Below are 16,884 nucleotides of genomic sequence, written 5' to 3'. Positions count from 1 at the left end.
AGGATGCTATGTTTAGACAGCCCAGGACTATGGATAGCAGGAGAGTGGTATTCCAGGAGGGTGTAAGTGCACTGATACCTCCGAATTCTTTGCAGGGGCAGCCCATATCCCTTGGAGTGGGAGGTTTTTCCCACGGTGAGAAGGTTATAAAGTTGGGACAGCCACGGTTACTTCCTGATTTTGGTCAGAGACGATCAGATGTCTCTAGTATTCCACAGGTTTATACTCCTATGGAGATTGTTGGTGCATCTTCTATGGACAGTTACAGTTTACTCCCGGGATGTGGAGTGCCTCTTGCAGATGAGGATGAGGCTATGCATGGTGAGGAGGATACCTTGGCTAATGATGCCCGGTATGATCCATTGGCTAGTTATGCCAGGACAGATGTGGTTTCTGCAGTTATTGACTCGGGTCATATTGCACATGGGCAGGAATCATTGATATGTTTGCTTCGTAAGTGCCTTCATGGCCAGAAGCAATCCCCTCGAGCTTGGCTTCATAGGTTTGATACCGTTATGAGAGCTCAGGATGTGATGCGCAGTGAGAATTGATTATGGTAGATTTTGGCAGTAGGGAAGCGGTTGTGGACATCAGGTCCTTATGCTTCCAGGAGCAACATGCAGGTGATGCAGGTTGGGTAGACCAGCAGAGGTCTATTGTAGGGCATGTGCTTATGGTCACAGGTGGTACAGAGACATTTTCTTTACACAATGATAGTTCAGGTGCTATGGACTTAGCACAGGAGCATGTGGTGGTGAGAGTTCACTCTCCCAGTGAGATCTGGCATGAGATCTTGGTTGACAGGCATCTACAGCTTGTCATTTTCTATCCTGCAAACCTGATGTTTGCTAGCAGCTTATCCTCTATGCACTTTGCACATTGTAAAGTGCCGATGGGCATAGGATGACGGTGTGGTCATCTTGTTTTTCAGCCTATGGCTGATTGTATTATATGTATACTATACTCCCTTAAAGGCACACTGCCTTTAAGTGGGAGGTTGTTGGGGTAAAGGGCAGTGTGCCCACCCACTTATACAGTGCCCATGTATACTCATATATATATGATAGAGGAATAAGCTGGAGTAGCTTTTGCTCCACCACTTTTGGTGTCTCCTATCCCTTTGAGCATGCTCTCCTCTCCCACAGCATCATGGCATCCTCTTCCATGTGTGAAAAGGAGTTTTTTAGCATTAAAAAGTTTGATGGGACAAACCTTTCTTTGTGGAAAGCACAAATAAGGGATGTGCTTATTCAAAAGAAGCAAATTAAACCCTTGGCAAGGATTGAAGCTAAGCCTACAAATATGTCTAAGGATGATTGGAATGAGTTGGATGCATTAGCAAAATCTACTATTAGACTTTATCTTGCAGAGTTAGTTTATTTCACAATAGTAAATGAGCAGACTACGGAAGATTTGTGGAAGAAACTGTGTGCCACTTATGAAAAGGAAACTGCCTCTAATAAAGTTTACCTCATGAAGAGGTTGTTTGAGCTGCATATAAAGGAAGGGGTCTCCATTTCTTCTCACTTGAATGAATTCAATATTATTTTCAACTAGCTTCAGGCTCAGAAGATGAAATTTGATGCGGAGACTAAGGTAATATTTATCTTATGTTCATTGCCATCCTCATGGGATACCTTCCATACAGCTGTCAGTAACTCTGCACCTGGTGGAGTACTGAAATTTGATGATGTTGTGGGTAGCTTGTTGGGCGAGGAGATTATACGGAAGTCTATGGATGGCAACAAGCAGGATGCAGCCTTAAATGTGCAAAGGGGCAGATCACAGTTCAGGGGGAAGTCCCAAGAAAGAGGAAATTCTCGTAGCAAATCCAGGGCACAGAACATTGAGTGTTACCACTGTGGCAAGAAGGGCCATATGAAAAAGGATTGCTACAAGCTGAAAAGAGAGCAAAAGGATCAGAAAAGGAATGCAAATTGGGGTGCAAATCAAAAGAAAGAGAGTCCAAGGGAGGACAAAGGAAAAGTGAAGATCGAGGAGATCAATGCAGTCACACATGATAGTGACAATGACGTTCTCTTCATGTCTAGTTTATCTGCAGAGTTGCTTACCACTTCAGATGATGCATATTCCCAGGATTGGATTTTGGATTTTGGTGCTTCATTCCATGTTACTCCCCATAGGGAATGGTTCCCCACTTATGACACTGGAAAGACAGGTTGTGTGCATCTTGGAAATGACTATGCATGTGACATAGTGGGAGTAGGTGACATAAAGTTTTCTTTTGCAAATGGGTCTGCATTTATTTTGAAACATGTGAGACATGTGCCTAAGTTGACCAAGAGTCTTATTTCAGTGGGTCAGCTAGATGATGCTGGTTTTCACACCACTTTTGGCTTTCAGAGTTGGAAAATCCAGAAGGGCTCTATGCTTTTTGCCAGAGGTGCCAAGTGTGGGACTTTGTATCCCTTACATGTATCAGGGGTATTTGATCATGTTGTTGCAATAACTGAGCAGCCAAGCACTTCTTTGTGGCATTGCAAGTTGGGGCACATGAGCCAGAATGGAATGAAACTCTTATGCTATTTGGGTTATGTACCGCATTTGAGTTTCTCTGATTTTGAATTTTGTGAGCATTGTCTCTATGGGAAGCAAATTAAATCAGCCCATAAAAGAAGGGGAAAGAAAGAGTTTGAAAAGCTTGATTTGGTGCATTCAAACGTATGTGGTCCCATGCCTACACGGTCATTAGGCGGGGCTGACTACTATGTGACATTCATTGATGATGCAACTAGGAAAGTGTGGGCTTATGCTATAGCTCGGAAGAGTGATGTGTTCCAGGTATTTCAGAAATGGTTGGCCTTGGTTGAGAATCAGTCAGGTAGAATGCTGAAATGCCTATGGACTGACAATGGTGGAGAGTATCTCTCTCATGGCTTTCAGCATTTCTATGATACACATGGGATTAAGAGGGAGCTCACATTCCCTCGTACTCCAGAGCAAAATCCAGTTGCAGAAAAGATGAACCGTACCATTCAAGAAAGTTTGCAATGCATGCTTTCCAATGCAAGTCTTTCTAGTGGTTTTTGGGCTGAGGCAATGAAGACTGCAGTGCATGTGATCAATAGATCACCTAGTAAGAGTTTGGATGGCAGTATTCCTGAAGAGGCATGGAGTGGCAAGAAGCCCTCTTACTCTCATTTGTGTATATTTGGGTGTGAGGCATATGCACATGTGCCAAAAGAGCTTCGAAAGAAGCTAGATCCTAAGTCTAGGAAATGCATCTTTCTGGGTTATGGTGAAAGTGGAGAGATGGGCTATCGTCTCTGGGATCCAGAAGCAAAGAAGATCATACGCAGCCATGATGTAGTCTTCAATGAAAAGAAGATACATAAGACACCCATGAGGGATGTGGAAATGAGGAGAATCACTTTCCAAGATGTGAATCCACCTGCATATGTTGATAGATAGTAAGCTGTCCATGCACCAAATGTGCAAGAAATGGTACCACCAAGTACTCCCACAAGTATACAATCAAGGGTAGATGATGGATCATCTATTGGTGGAAATGATGAGCCAAATGTGGCTGATATGCAGGTGGGACAGCAAGCTAAAATGCCCTTGAGAAGATCATCTAGAGTGTCTAGACTGCCTAATAGGTTTGTTCCAGGGGTAGACTATGTGATGCTTACTAATTGCGGGGAGCCTTCTTGCTACAGAGAGGCTATGATGCGCGAGGATCAATGCAAGTGGGAGTATGCTATGCAATCAGAGATGAGTTCACTTATGAAGAATAAGACTTGGGACTTGGCTTCTTTGCCACATGGAAAGAAAGCATTGCCATGTAAACAGGTCTACAAAATGAAGGTCACAAGTGATGATGTGCCTAGGTACAAGGCCCGTTTGGTCACTAAAGGGTTCAAGCAAGAGAAGGGTGTGGACTTTGATGAGATATTCTCTCCGGTTGTGAAGATGACCACACTTAGATGCAGTGGCATCAAAGGATATGGAGCTTATGCAGATGGATGTCAAGACAGCTTTCTTGCATGGGGATTTGCATGAGGAAATTCACATGGTGCAGTCGAAAGGCTTTGAAGAAAAGGGCAAAGAGCATTTAGTTTGCAAGCTGAAGAAGAGTCTCTATGGTCTTAAGCAAGTGCCTAGAGAATGGTATCAAAAGTTTGATGCTTTCATTCGGTCTCACGGTTTTAGAAGGAGTGAAATTGATCACTGCCTCTACACTAAAAGGGCTAAGGATAATAGCCTGATAATCTTGGCTTTATATGTGGATGATATGCTATTGGCTAGCAAGAATACTTATGAGCTAGATGCATTAAAGGCCAAGTTGCATGAGGCCTTTGATATGAAGGATTTGGGACTTGCTGGTCATATTCTTGGTATGCGCATCACGCATGATCGGAGTAGGAAACTCCTTTGGCTTTCACAAAAAGAGTATGTTTACAAAAGTATTGCAGCATTTCAATATGGAGGGGGGGAAGGCAGTGAGTACTCCATTGCCTCCATATGTGAAACTGAGTCATACAAATAGTCCCAAATCAGATGAGGAAAGGGCCATGATGGCCAAGGTTCCTTATGCATCAGCAGTTGGGAGTCTTATGTATGCTATGATAGCTACTAGACCTGACATTGCATTTGCAGTGGGAGTTGTTAGCCGGTATATGGCTAATCCAGGAAAGAGGCATTGGGAGGCAGTTAAGTGCATCATGAGGTACATAAAGGGTACCAAGGAGATGTGCATCTGCTTTGGTAGAGGAGACATGTGTGTACTTGGGTACACAGATTCAGACTATGCAGGGCATGTGGATAGTAGGAGATCCACTTCTGGTTATGTGTTCACCTTTGCAGGTGGTGCAGTCTCATGGATGTCACGTGCACAGAAGTGCGTTGCTTTGTCTACCACAGAGGCTGAGTATGTTGCAGCCACAAAGGGTTGCAAGGAGGATATATGGCTTGATTGGCTAGTGGGAGATTAGGGGATTTATACAGGTGTACCGACATTGCATAGTGATTCCATGAGTGCTATTCAGCTAGCACGGAATCCGATCTTTCATGCAAAGCCCAAACACATTGAGGTTAGGTACCATTTCATCAGGGAGGTACTTGAGGACAAGCGCATAGAGCTTGTCAAGGTTCATACAGATGATAACCCTGTAGATATGCTGACGAAGAGTCTACCTAGTCAGCGGTTTGAGTATTGTCATGTATTGATGGGCATTGGATAGTATGCTCAGTGGTTGTTCTCCCTTAAAGGCACATTGTCCTTTAAGTGGGAGGTTGTGGGGGTTAAAGGTCACTATGCCTTTACCCCAGTTATGTACAATACTCAAACACATATATAAATGAATGAAAAAGAAGATTAGGGTGTTCTGCACCCACCAAAACTTGTGTGGCTCTCTGTTTCTCTCTCTCCCTCTTCCGTTCTTGCTTACTTTGAGAGCACTCTCATTAAGTCACTGCACATTAACATGACCAATGCATTTATGCTAGATATCAATATCTACAACTACATCGGTCCCATGTGCAAACATTGATGCACTCAATTTAGGCATGTCCGCATCCAATGTAAACATCCTGCCCTTCTTCTTCCCTTTTGCTATCAAGCAACCTTTGTTTCTCATATCCTCAACAAAGCATCCATGAGGATTAAGTCTGACCTGTAAGCCGTGCTCAACCATTTGACCAATAGAAACCAGGTTCTTGGTGATTTCGGGACATGAAATACATCAGACATGTATTTCTTTTTCCCATCCTGCATAGACAAAGGAATTCTACCAATCTGCACAATAGGATGTGCAATATCATCACCAGTCTCCATAAATCCTGGTCTTTCCATTTTCCTTGCATCCTGCATCCATTCTACATGACCTATCATGTGGTTTCATACACCTGAGTCAACATACCACACATCATTGCTTTCTTCTACACTTGTCACAGAATTGGTCATGTGCTGCACCATAAACAAATGCTCATTTCTGTCATCACCCTGTCTACTAGAGGATGCATAATTGCCTTGCTACAACTTTCCATTCATGATATCATTCTACTTTTTATAGCAGTCTTTAGCCATATGACCCATCTTACCATAGTAGTAGCATTCAACATTGCTGTTTGCATTTTGGCCTCTCTGCCATCCACCACGACATCTTTGGCTCCCCCTGCCTCTAAAAATACCACGTCCTCCTCCATAGGACTCGTTTTCTTGAATTTGCTGCATATTCTAATTTCTACCATGGCCTCCAGATTGGCCTGCTCTACCTCTACCTCTACCTCTTCTAGTGTTTGAGTAGTTTGAGTAGAAGATAGTTTATTTTGAAGTTCCTCCTGAAGAAGATGCACCACCATTTCTCTGCTCTTCAAAAATTAGAAGAGCAATCAACTCCTCAAAATCAAGAAATTTTTCACGGATGGCAATGGATGTCCAGAACTGTGCATAATCCTTTCCTAGACCATTCAAGGTCACAGAAACTAAATCATCATCTTCCACTGCCGACCCAATGGAAGCAAGTGCATCTGCAATGTTCTTCACCTTCATGTGGTAGTCATTGATGCTCATATTTTCTCTCTGCACATTATGCAACTCCTGCTTGAGCTACATTTTCCTAGCTTGCGTATTTGTGCTGTACATTTTTGTCAAAGTATCCCACACCTCCTTTGGCGTGCTTGCATCCTGAATATGCACAATCATAGAATCTGAAATACTGATAGACAGCCAATACATAACTTTTCTGGCTCTCTCATGCCATCCTTTAAATGCCTGCAACTCCTGTTGATTGGGAACATTAGGAATAATTGGTTCTTGTTCAGCTCTAGTAATGAACTCCCAATAGCACTTTCCCTTAAAGAAATTCATCATTCTAAACTTCCATGCTTGGAAGTATTCTTGTCAAGCTTTTCGATGACAATCTGTGAAAGAGCATCAGATGCCATTACAAAACACTACAAAATATTATGTCACTACAAAAAAACACAACTTCTGCCTCACAAGGGCAAATCTGCAAAACTGACGAAAGTGGTATTTGACCACACAGTCACTTCCTAGTGACAATTATGCATCAACAGGCAATAAGAATGATTCTATCACTCCTAATATCTCTGTGCACAGGCATATGGTGCAATTTCTATGGTAACTTTTCATCGACCTACGGAACAGTGGTCGCATAGCGAAAATAGGGCACTTTCCTAAGTGCTTGTGAAAAACTTTCGCCACCAGAACGGGCCCCAAAATGGCCTCGAATAAAAAAAATAATGCCCTCTCACCACACCGCGAAGGGCATCCCAATCTAAGACAGTGCACTCTTGCACTTTTCGGCTGTGCTACCTGCAGAGATTTGCTCCCAAACTCGAAAAAGGAAAGCAACACTGATCCTCTTACCAAGACACCGTGAACTTGGTTTGCTTTCTTGAGCTCCTTACCACCAACCAAGCTCTAATACCATGTGAAGAGAGTGGGAGAGAAGTAAGGACTCTCACTTGCAGCTTTCTCACATACACAATGGGGGAATACACACAAAGGTGGAGGCTGAAAATAGTTTTCCTCTTCTTTGTTGTGAAAACCAAAAGAACTCTCTCTCTTAGTACAAAAGGAATAGGTGAACCCTATATGTGGGTCTCAAACCAAACTCAGCTAACTAAGGTGGCATACTAACTGAGCCACTAACTAGAGTACGTAGAGATAGCTGTCATCCAGTTATTATTCATGGGTGGTGTACCAACTGCATCTGTAGCTAACAAGTCGATGACATAAATGCACAACAGTCACTCTGGCATATCACGAGTGGAGCTCGATATCTCAACAGTTTTTGCACTTTTATTTTCACTAAAACTATATCCCTTTATCATAAAAACATACAAAATTATCAGTCATTCAATTTTACATAACATAAATTTTCTTCTTCAGAGACATCCTTTGTACCCCTGTTATTACCTTAAAAAAGTGTTGAAAAATAATTCCTTTAAGAAACATCCCTCATAATCACTCTCAATATAATAATATTATACATATATAATTACTTAAAGATTATTATATCAATATGACAAGAGCTTTCTAGTATTTTAATAGCATAGATAACAGGATATTTATGGATATGTTTCTAAAGAGGTTTAAATTACTATAAATAAGTATTAACTTAGGCTTATATATCACTCTCATAAAATATATGTAATATTTAATACTATAAATGCAAGATTTTGCAAAATGTAACCCCATAGATATACTCAAATGGGGTTTTTGGATCAATTTGAGTGGCTGAATGACTATATTTGGGCATTGGATGTGAAAGTTGTGCCACTTTTAAAAGTGTTGTCCATGGTAGTTTTGCCAGTGAAACTACCTTGGAAGACCTACTTCAAAGGGGTTTCGCTCTGGTGAAACTACCTTGGTGGCTTACTTCAATGAGGTTTCTTTGGATAAACCCTTCCATAGGCTAGGTTGAGAGAGGGTTTTCAATGTCACTCCCTATTAAGTAAAAGTTGTAAGAAGGATCATAAGGGAATTTTTATAGAGAAGTCTACTCTACATGTGGGTTTCTTCAAAAGCCATCCCATTATGTTACTCACCATTCCCAAAGATTCATGTAAAGATTTGTGTATCTTTGACCATTCATTGCCATAGGATATGTACTAATTTATGATGCCAACTCAAGCCTCATTGGTATTGAGAGATTTGATGCAGATCTACCACATGTTAGCGTGATTCAGCCCACATTCTTTGATCATGCACATTCCTCGGTGAGCCCTCAGCATGAGGCACATTTGTCAGTAAGCCCTCATCATGAGGCACATTTGATGGTGGTAAGCCCTCGACATGAGGCACTCCCATCTATATCAGCACAGTTTGATTCCATTGATATACAACCATCACACTCATGCATGGATCACACTCCATCTTTTGCCATAGATGCTAGAGATACTCAATAGGAGTTCACCATTGATCATGAAGTTATTTAGCATGTAATTCCTCACACTCCATCTTTTGCCATAGATGCTAGAGATACTCAATACGAGTTCACCATTGATCATGCAGTTATTTAGCAAAAGTAGTTCCTCAATATGAGGCAATCACATCTTCTGCCGCATGTAGAGATATATGCCCTTCAGTTGATTCCATTCTAGTATCCATTCATTAATGCTTTCACCTCTAACACAGAGCTCATCACATCCTTTCACATAGTTTGCATGAGCAGTATAGATCACCACATCAGTCTACAGGACATTCCAACATCATCTCACTTTTGCCGCATTGCACAACCCTTGGATCCAATTATCACCACCTCTTTCGATCAGCAGGTCATTCATCAACATGAGTACATTTATGCATCAGTGTAGCCCTACCCTAGTGCAGTGGACATCATCAGGTTCAGCCATAGCACATCCTGGGGAACCTCAGTGTTTCAATGTGCACTTATGACTATCGTATACATTTCATACTTGATGCATATTAGTGGTTGGATCTAGGATTATAGATCAGTCTCCACATCAGCATTTGGCACCGCATATGCCTGAGGGATATCTTGTGATTTTTCAACGATATTTCAGGTTTCTCAGCCTTTCATTGTCAACTCCATCTTGAGCCTATTATATCACATCCCATGGTGATAGATGTTTAGCTATGCACACATCAAATGACGTTCATCTCATGACTTTTGAGCATACAGGTTTGACAAGTTGCCATACCTTGTAGTTTTATGGGCCTTCTTATCAGCAAAGCAGTGTATTATACCTACACCTTTGGACCCATATTTTCAACCCCTGGATCACATTGTCCATACCGACTATGCAATCTACCCCTTGAATGCATGTGATACCTAGGACTTAATAGTGCTACATGTTGAGATATCGAGCTCCACTCATGATATGCCAGGGTGACTGTTGTGCATTTATGTCGCCGACTTGTTAGCTGCATATGTGGTTGGTATACCGCCCATGAATAATAGCTGGATGACATCGAAATTTATGTACTATAGTTAGTGGCTCAGTTAGTATGCCACCTAGGTTAACTGAGTTTGGTTTGAGACCCACATATAGGGTTCACCTATTCCTTTGTACTGAGAGAGTTCTTTTGGCTTTCACAACTAAGAAGAGGAAAATTGTTTTCTGTCGCCACCTTTGTGTGTATTCCCCCATTGTGTATGTGAGACAGCTGGAAGTGAAACTCCTTACTTCTCTCCCACTCTCTTCACATGGTATTAGAGCCAAGTTCGTGGTAAGGAGCTCAAGAAAGCAAACCAAGTTCGCGGTGTCTTGGTAAGAGGATCAGTATTGCTTTCCTTTTTCGAGTTTGGGAGCAAATCTCTGTAGGTAGCACAGCCGAAAAGTGCACGAGTGCACTGTGTCAGATTGGGACGCCCTTCGCGGTGTGGTGAGAGGGGCAGTATATGCTGCAAGTGAAGGCGAAGCCCTCGGTGACATTATTTTTTTGATTCGAGGCCATTTCGAGGCCTGTTTTATGGTGGAAGTTTTCCGCAGGCACTCAAAAAAGTGCCCTATTTTTTATGTGCGACCATTGTTCCGTAGGTCGGTGAAAAGTTACCACAGAAATTGCACCATATGCCTATGCATAGAGATATTGGGAGTGACAAAATCATTCTAATTGCCTGTTGATGCATAATTGTCACTAGGAAGTGACTGTGTGGTCAAATACCACTTTTGTTAGATTTGCAGATTTGCCCTTGTGAGGCAGAAGTTGTGTTTTTGCAGTGACAGAATATTTTGCAGTGTTCTATCATGGCGTCTAATGCTCTTTCATAGATAGTCACTGAAAAGCTTTACAAAAACAACTTCCAAGCATGGAAGTTTAGAATGATGAATTTCCTTAAGGGAAAAGGCTATTGGGAGTTCATTACTAGAGCTGAACAAGAACCAATTATTCCTAATGTTCCCAATCAACAAGAGTTGCAGGCATTTAAAGGCTGGCATGAGAGAGCCAGAAAAGTTATGTACTGGCTGTCTATCAGTATTTTAGATTCTATGATTGTGCATATTCAGGATGCAAGCATGCCGAAGGAGGCATGGGATACTTTGATAAAAATGTATAGCACAAATACGCAAGCTAGGAAAATGTAGCTCAAGCAGGAGTTGCATAATGTGCAGAGAGAAAATATGAGCATCAATGACTACCACATGAAGGTGAAGAAGATTGCAAATGCACTTGCTTCCATTGGGTCGCCAGTGGAAGATGATGATTTAGTTTCTATGACCTTGAATGGTCTAGGAAAGGATTATGCACAATTCTGGACATTCATTGCGGTTCGTGAAAAATTTCCTGATTTTGAGGAGTTGATTGCTCTTCTAATTTCTGAAGAGCAGAGAAATGGTGGTGCATCTTCTTCTGGAGGAACTTCAAAAGAAACTATCTTCTACTCAAATGTTGGAAGAGGTAGAGGCAGAGGTAGAGCAGGCCGATTCGGAGGCCATGGCAAAAATCAGAATATGCAACAAATTCAAGAAAACCAGTCCTATGGAGGAGGACGTGGTAACTTTAGAGGCAGGGGGAGCGAAAGAGATCGTGGTGGATGGCAGAGAGGCCAAAATGCAAACAACAATGTTGAATGCTACTACTATGGTAAAATGGGTCATATGGTTAAAGACTGCTATAAAAACCAGAATGACATCATGACTGGAAAATTACAGCAAGGCAATTATGCATCCTCTAGTAGACAGGGTGATGACAGAAATGAGCATCTGTTTATTTTGTAGCACATGACTAATTCTATGACAAGTGCAGAAGAAAGCAATGATGTGTGGTATGTTGACTCAAATGCGTTAAACCACATGACAGGTCATGTAGAATCGATGCAGGATGCAAGGAAAATGAAAAGACCAGGATTTGTGGAGACTGGTGATGATACTGCACATCCTATTGTGCAAATTGGTAAAATTCCTTTGTCTATGCAGGATGGAAAAAAGAAATACCGGTTTGATGTATTTCATGTCCTAAATATCACCAAGAACCTGGCTTCTATTGGACAAACGGTTGAGCAGGGCTTGCAGGTCAGATTTAATCCTCATGGATGCTTTGTTGAGGATATGAAAAATAAAGGTCACTTAATAGCAAAATGGAAGAAGAAGGGCAGGATGTTTACATTGGATGTGGACATGCCTGAAATTAATGCAGGCCCAAAACATTGTTGTAGGATTGCCTAAGTTCAAGGTTGCAGAAATGCATAAGGTATGTGAAGCTTGTCAATTTGAAAAATAGGCAAGGAAACCATTTCCTAGACATGTTCAAGAGAGTAAGAGGCCATTGGAATTAATCCACTTTGATGTGTGACTACTAAAGCTGCATCTATTGGAGGCTATCATTATTTTGTAACTTTTATTGATGACTATAGAAAAGTTTGGGTGTATTTTATGAAAAAGAAAAGTGAACTATTTGGGCACTTCAAAGCTTTTAAAGCTATGGTTGAAAAAGAAACAGGCTTGCAAATAAAATGCCTAAGGTCTGATGGAGGGAGAGAGTACCTCTCAAATGAGTTTGCAAGGTTCCTACAGGAGCATGGCATAAAGCAAGAATATTTATGCAGTCATACCCCACAGTAAAATTGACTTGCAGAAAGGAAAAACAGGCATATTGGAGAGGTATCTTGTGCCATGCTCAACAAAAAAGACATGCCATATTATTATTGGGCTGAAGCAGTTGCTATAGCAATCTACATAATGAACAAGACTCCCACTACAACAATACATGGCATGATGCCAGAGGAGAGGTATACTGGTAGGAAACCAGATATTTCTCATTTGAAAGTTTTTGGTTGCATTGCCTATGTTCATGTGCCAGATGAGTTGACATCCAAGTTGGAACCAAAAGCTGAGAAGTGCATCTTTATTGCTTATTCTCTGTAGCAGAAAGGGTATAGATGCTATAACCCTTCTACTCGTAAGTTTACAGTGAGTAGAGATGTTGTTTTACATGAGATGAGAAGCTGGTATAAACCAGTAAATGTGATTGATGATGTAGATGCACAAAATGGTAATGTTGCACAGAATTCACAGCAGCAATCACAAAATATTAGTGGACTTGTAGTGTCCTCTAGCAGTGGTTCACATACTTGGCCATGGATAGGCAGATTGAGATCAAGAGGATCTCCTCAAATCAATGCACATAGTGGTATGCAAGTATCACGAAAATGAAAAGAGAAAGTAGATCAGCCCATGGTTGATGTGAATGCAGGTCACTCTTATGTGGATGGTGAATCCAGTGGCTCAAAACAGAGCCTTGATGATGAGTTGGGTATTCCTTCTGTTGTTACACCTGGAATAAGGAAGACAAGGGATGTTTTGAGAGCACCTAGTAGTGAGCCTATTTTGCGCAAGTTTACCAAAGCTAGGTATCATGTGGACAGGGAGAAATATGATGGATTTACAACCATTCACTATGCCTATATGGTCAAAGTGACACATGAACCAGAACCCACTTCTTTTAAGAAAGCCATGGGAAAAGAAAAATGGGAGAAAGCCATGGATGAAGAAATGGATGCCTTGGAAGCAAATGCTAGATGGGAATTGGTGCCTTTGCCTAAAGACAAGAATGTAATTGGCTGCAAGTGGGTTTATAAGGTGAAGCATAATGCAAATGGTTCTATGAACAGATACAAATGGTTCTATAAATAGACATATGGCATTGATTATGAAGAAACATTCAGTCTGGTTGCAAAGTTGGCAACCGTAAGAGCATTCATTGCTATGGCTGCATCAAAGGGACGGTCTTTACATCAAATGGCTGTAAAGAATGCTAGCTTGCATGGTGATTTGCAAGAAGAGGTCTATATGGAGTAGCCACCAGGTTATGTTCATGCTGTTCATCCTAAGTTTGTTTACAGGTTGAAGAAAGCCTTATATGGCTTGAAGCAAGCACCCAGAGCATGGTCTGACAAGAGAGGACAATATCTTGTCACTATTGGCTTTCAAATTTCCAAGGTAGATTTCTCACTTTATGTGAGGAAAGTGAGAAAAATAGAGAAAGGCATTATGCTGTTTGTCATTTATGTTGATGATTTGATCATCACAGGTGATAGTGATGAAGATTTCCTTCATGTGAAAATGCTATTGAAGCAAAAGTTTGAGATGAAGGATTTGGGAGAGTTGCATTACTTCTTGGGCATTGAGGTGATTAGATCCACAAGTGGGATATGGCTCTTACAGAGGCAGTATGGATTGGACATGCTATCCAAATATGGGATGACAGGCTGTAAGTCTATTTCAGTTTCTTTGGAGCAGAATGTGAAGTTGAGTGCAGATGCAGGTGAGCTTCTAGAAGACCCTACTATGTACAAATGCATAGTAGGAAGTTTGATTTATATGACTATTACCAGGCCAGATTTGAGCTATGCTATTGGGTTGGTAAGTCAGCTTATGCAGGCTCCAAGGAAACCACATTTGGATGCAGCTAGATGCATATTGAGGTATGTGAAGTCCACATTGCAGTATGGACTATTTTATGAGACTGGGGTCTAGATACAGTTGCATGGATACACTAACACTGATTGGGCTGGTAGTATTTCTGATAGACGATCTACTACTGGATATGTGTTCTCTTTTGGGAGTGCTGCAATTACTTAGAGCAGCAAGAAATAGCCTATAGTTGCCTTGTCGATAGAGAGGCTAAGTACAGGGGTGCAGTAATGGCTACATGTGAGGCAGCTTGGTTGCATAAGCTACTTTATGATATGCATCAATCTACAGATGGGCCAATTGTCATTTATTGTGACAACACGAGCAGTATACACTTGGCAAATAACCCAGTCTATCATGCTAGAACAAAGGACATTGAGGTACATTATCACTATGTGTGGGAGAAGGTTCTAGTAGGTCTTATTGATCTAGTTTATGTCAGCACAGAGGATCAAGTAGCTAACATATTCACGAAGGCATTGGGTGTAGAGAAGCTGTGCAAATTCAGAGACCTTCTTGGTGTGCAGGAATTGGGATTGAGATCGAGGGGGAGTGTTGAGATATCGAGCTCCACTCATGATATGCCAGGGTGACTGTTGTGCATTTATGTCACTAACTTATTAGCTGCAGATGTGGTTGGTACACCGCCCATGAATAATAGCTGGATGATAGCTATCTTTATGTCTAGTTAGTGGCTCAGTTAGTATACCACCTAGGTTAGCTGAGTTTGGTTTGAGACCCACATATAGGGTTCACCTATTCCTTTTGTACTGAGAGAGTTCTTTTTGCTTTCATAACTAAGAAGAGGAAAACTGTTTTCAACCGCCACCTTTGTGTGCGTTCCCCCATTGTGTATGTGAGAAAGCTACAAGTGAAACTGCTTACTTCTCTCCCACTCTCTTCACACTACACACTCCGAGTGCACATGCTACTCTGATTCTTTCCAGTTTCCTTTTCACTTTTGGATTCTATCATATGCACCAAATGAAATCCACAAAAACATCTTGTACATGCACCCTCTACTTACCCAGTGAAATTTAAGAGGGGTTGTTTAGGATGGTGTAAATTGCACCATCTACATAGGGCATTAGGGGGAAACCCTAACCCTAACCCTAAGGGGTACTCATGTATATATTCATGTTTATGTTCAATACAATACAATGTACATGTAGCTATATCATGTGCACTCCTCTCTCTCTCTCTCTCTCTCTCTCTCTCTCTCTCTCTCTCTCTCTCTCTCTCTCTCTCTCTCTCTCTCTCTCACTCATGCCCCAACTCATCATCTTCTTCATGGATCACCAGGCTCTTCTTTATCTTGGCAATAAACCATACATGGATGGATGCATCACATGATGGATGCTCTCGTTCTCTTAGAATTCAATTTCATTGTGGCTATCAGGAAGGGACATACATATTTCATGGACAATCATATGTCTTGAATTCCCAATGGAGAACCAGTGATGACATTAGTAGAAGATCATCTTCCAAATGCCCCATTATTTCTAGTTGACTTAGTTTTGGCAAAATATTAGACACTTCTTATAGTTGATGGATTCAATTAGAGAAAGGCACTCAACAAAGATAGGGCCAAAAAATTAATCAAGGATGCAACCCCATATCAATTAATAGCCAAGCAACTTTATTGGATGGGTAAGGGTGGCATAACGCATCATCCTGGCCAAGGGGAAGGATAGTATAATGCATCACTAGCCAAGAATATAAATTTGTGGGAGTTTTGGATGAAGCTCATTCAAGCATTGTAGGTGGTCACTTCGTAGGAGAGCTTATGGCCCAGAAGGTAGTACGAGCTACATCATGGTAGCTAATGCTCTTCACAGATGTAGCCAAATTTGTTAAGGATTGTGATCCCTACCAATGAGTCTCCATACCTCATAGCTAGAACAATATGCCTTTCATCAGAGTTATCATGAACCAATCTTTTGAAAAGTTAGGGATAAGCTTTGTAGGTCCAGTTAGTCCAACCGCAAAAGGAACCTAGGCCCATTACATTATAGTGGCCATGGACTATTTCACCAAGTGGGCAGAGGCCAAGACCACAAGGAAAGTAGATGTGAGAATAAATTCTAAATTCCTATTTGACAATGTAATAACCCTCTTCGGACTTCCACTTGTGAGTGACAGAGGGACACACTTCATAAATGACACAGTTCATTTTTTGATGAGTGAGTTCCTCATTGTGCATTGGTAATCCACATCCTATTACACCTAAGCAAATGGTCAAATGGAAATCTCAAATAAGTTATTATGGTGTCACATTATGACATGCACAGTTGAGAAAAGTTGCAATGACTAGGAGCACAAACTCACCACAGCACCATGGGCATACGGATGGCATACAAGGTTGCTACAAACCACACACCCTTTAGCATAGCATTGGGGTAGAGGTAGTTATGCCCATGGACTTATTATTCTAAGCCGTAGAGTCACAATTAGGGACTAGACATCTCATGAGGCAACCCCTAAGAGGTGAATCAAGCTTGAAAGCTTGATGAA

The sequence above is a fragment of the Dipteris shenzhenensis genome, chromosome 24 (genome assembly GCF_047967505.1).
Source record: "Dipteris shenzhenensis isolate YYH24624 ecotype China chromosome 24, Dip_SZ_1.0, whole genome shotgun sequence".
NCBI classification, from domain to species: domain Eukaryota; kingdom Viridiplantae; phylum Streptophyta; class Polypodiopsida; order Gleicheniales; family Dipteridaceae; genus Dipteris; species Dipteris shenzhenensis.
This window is presented reverse-complemented; position numbering follows the sequence as displayed.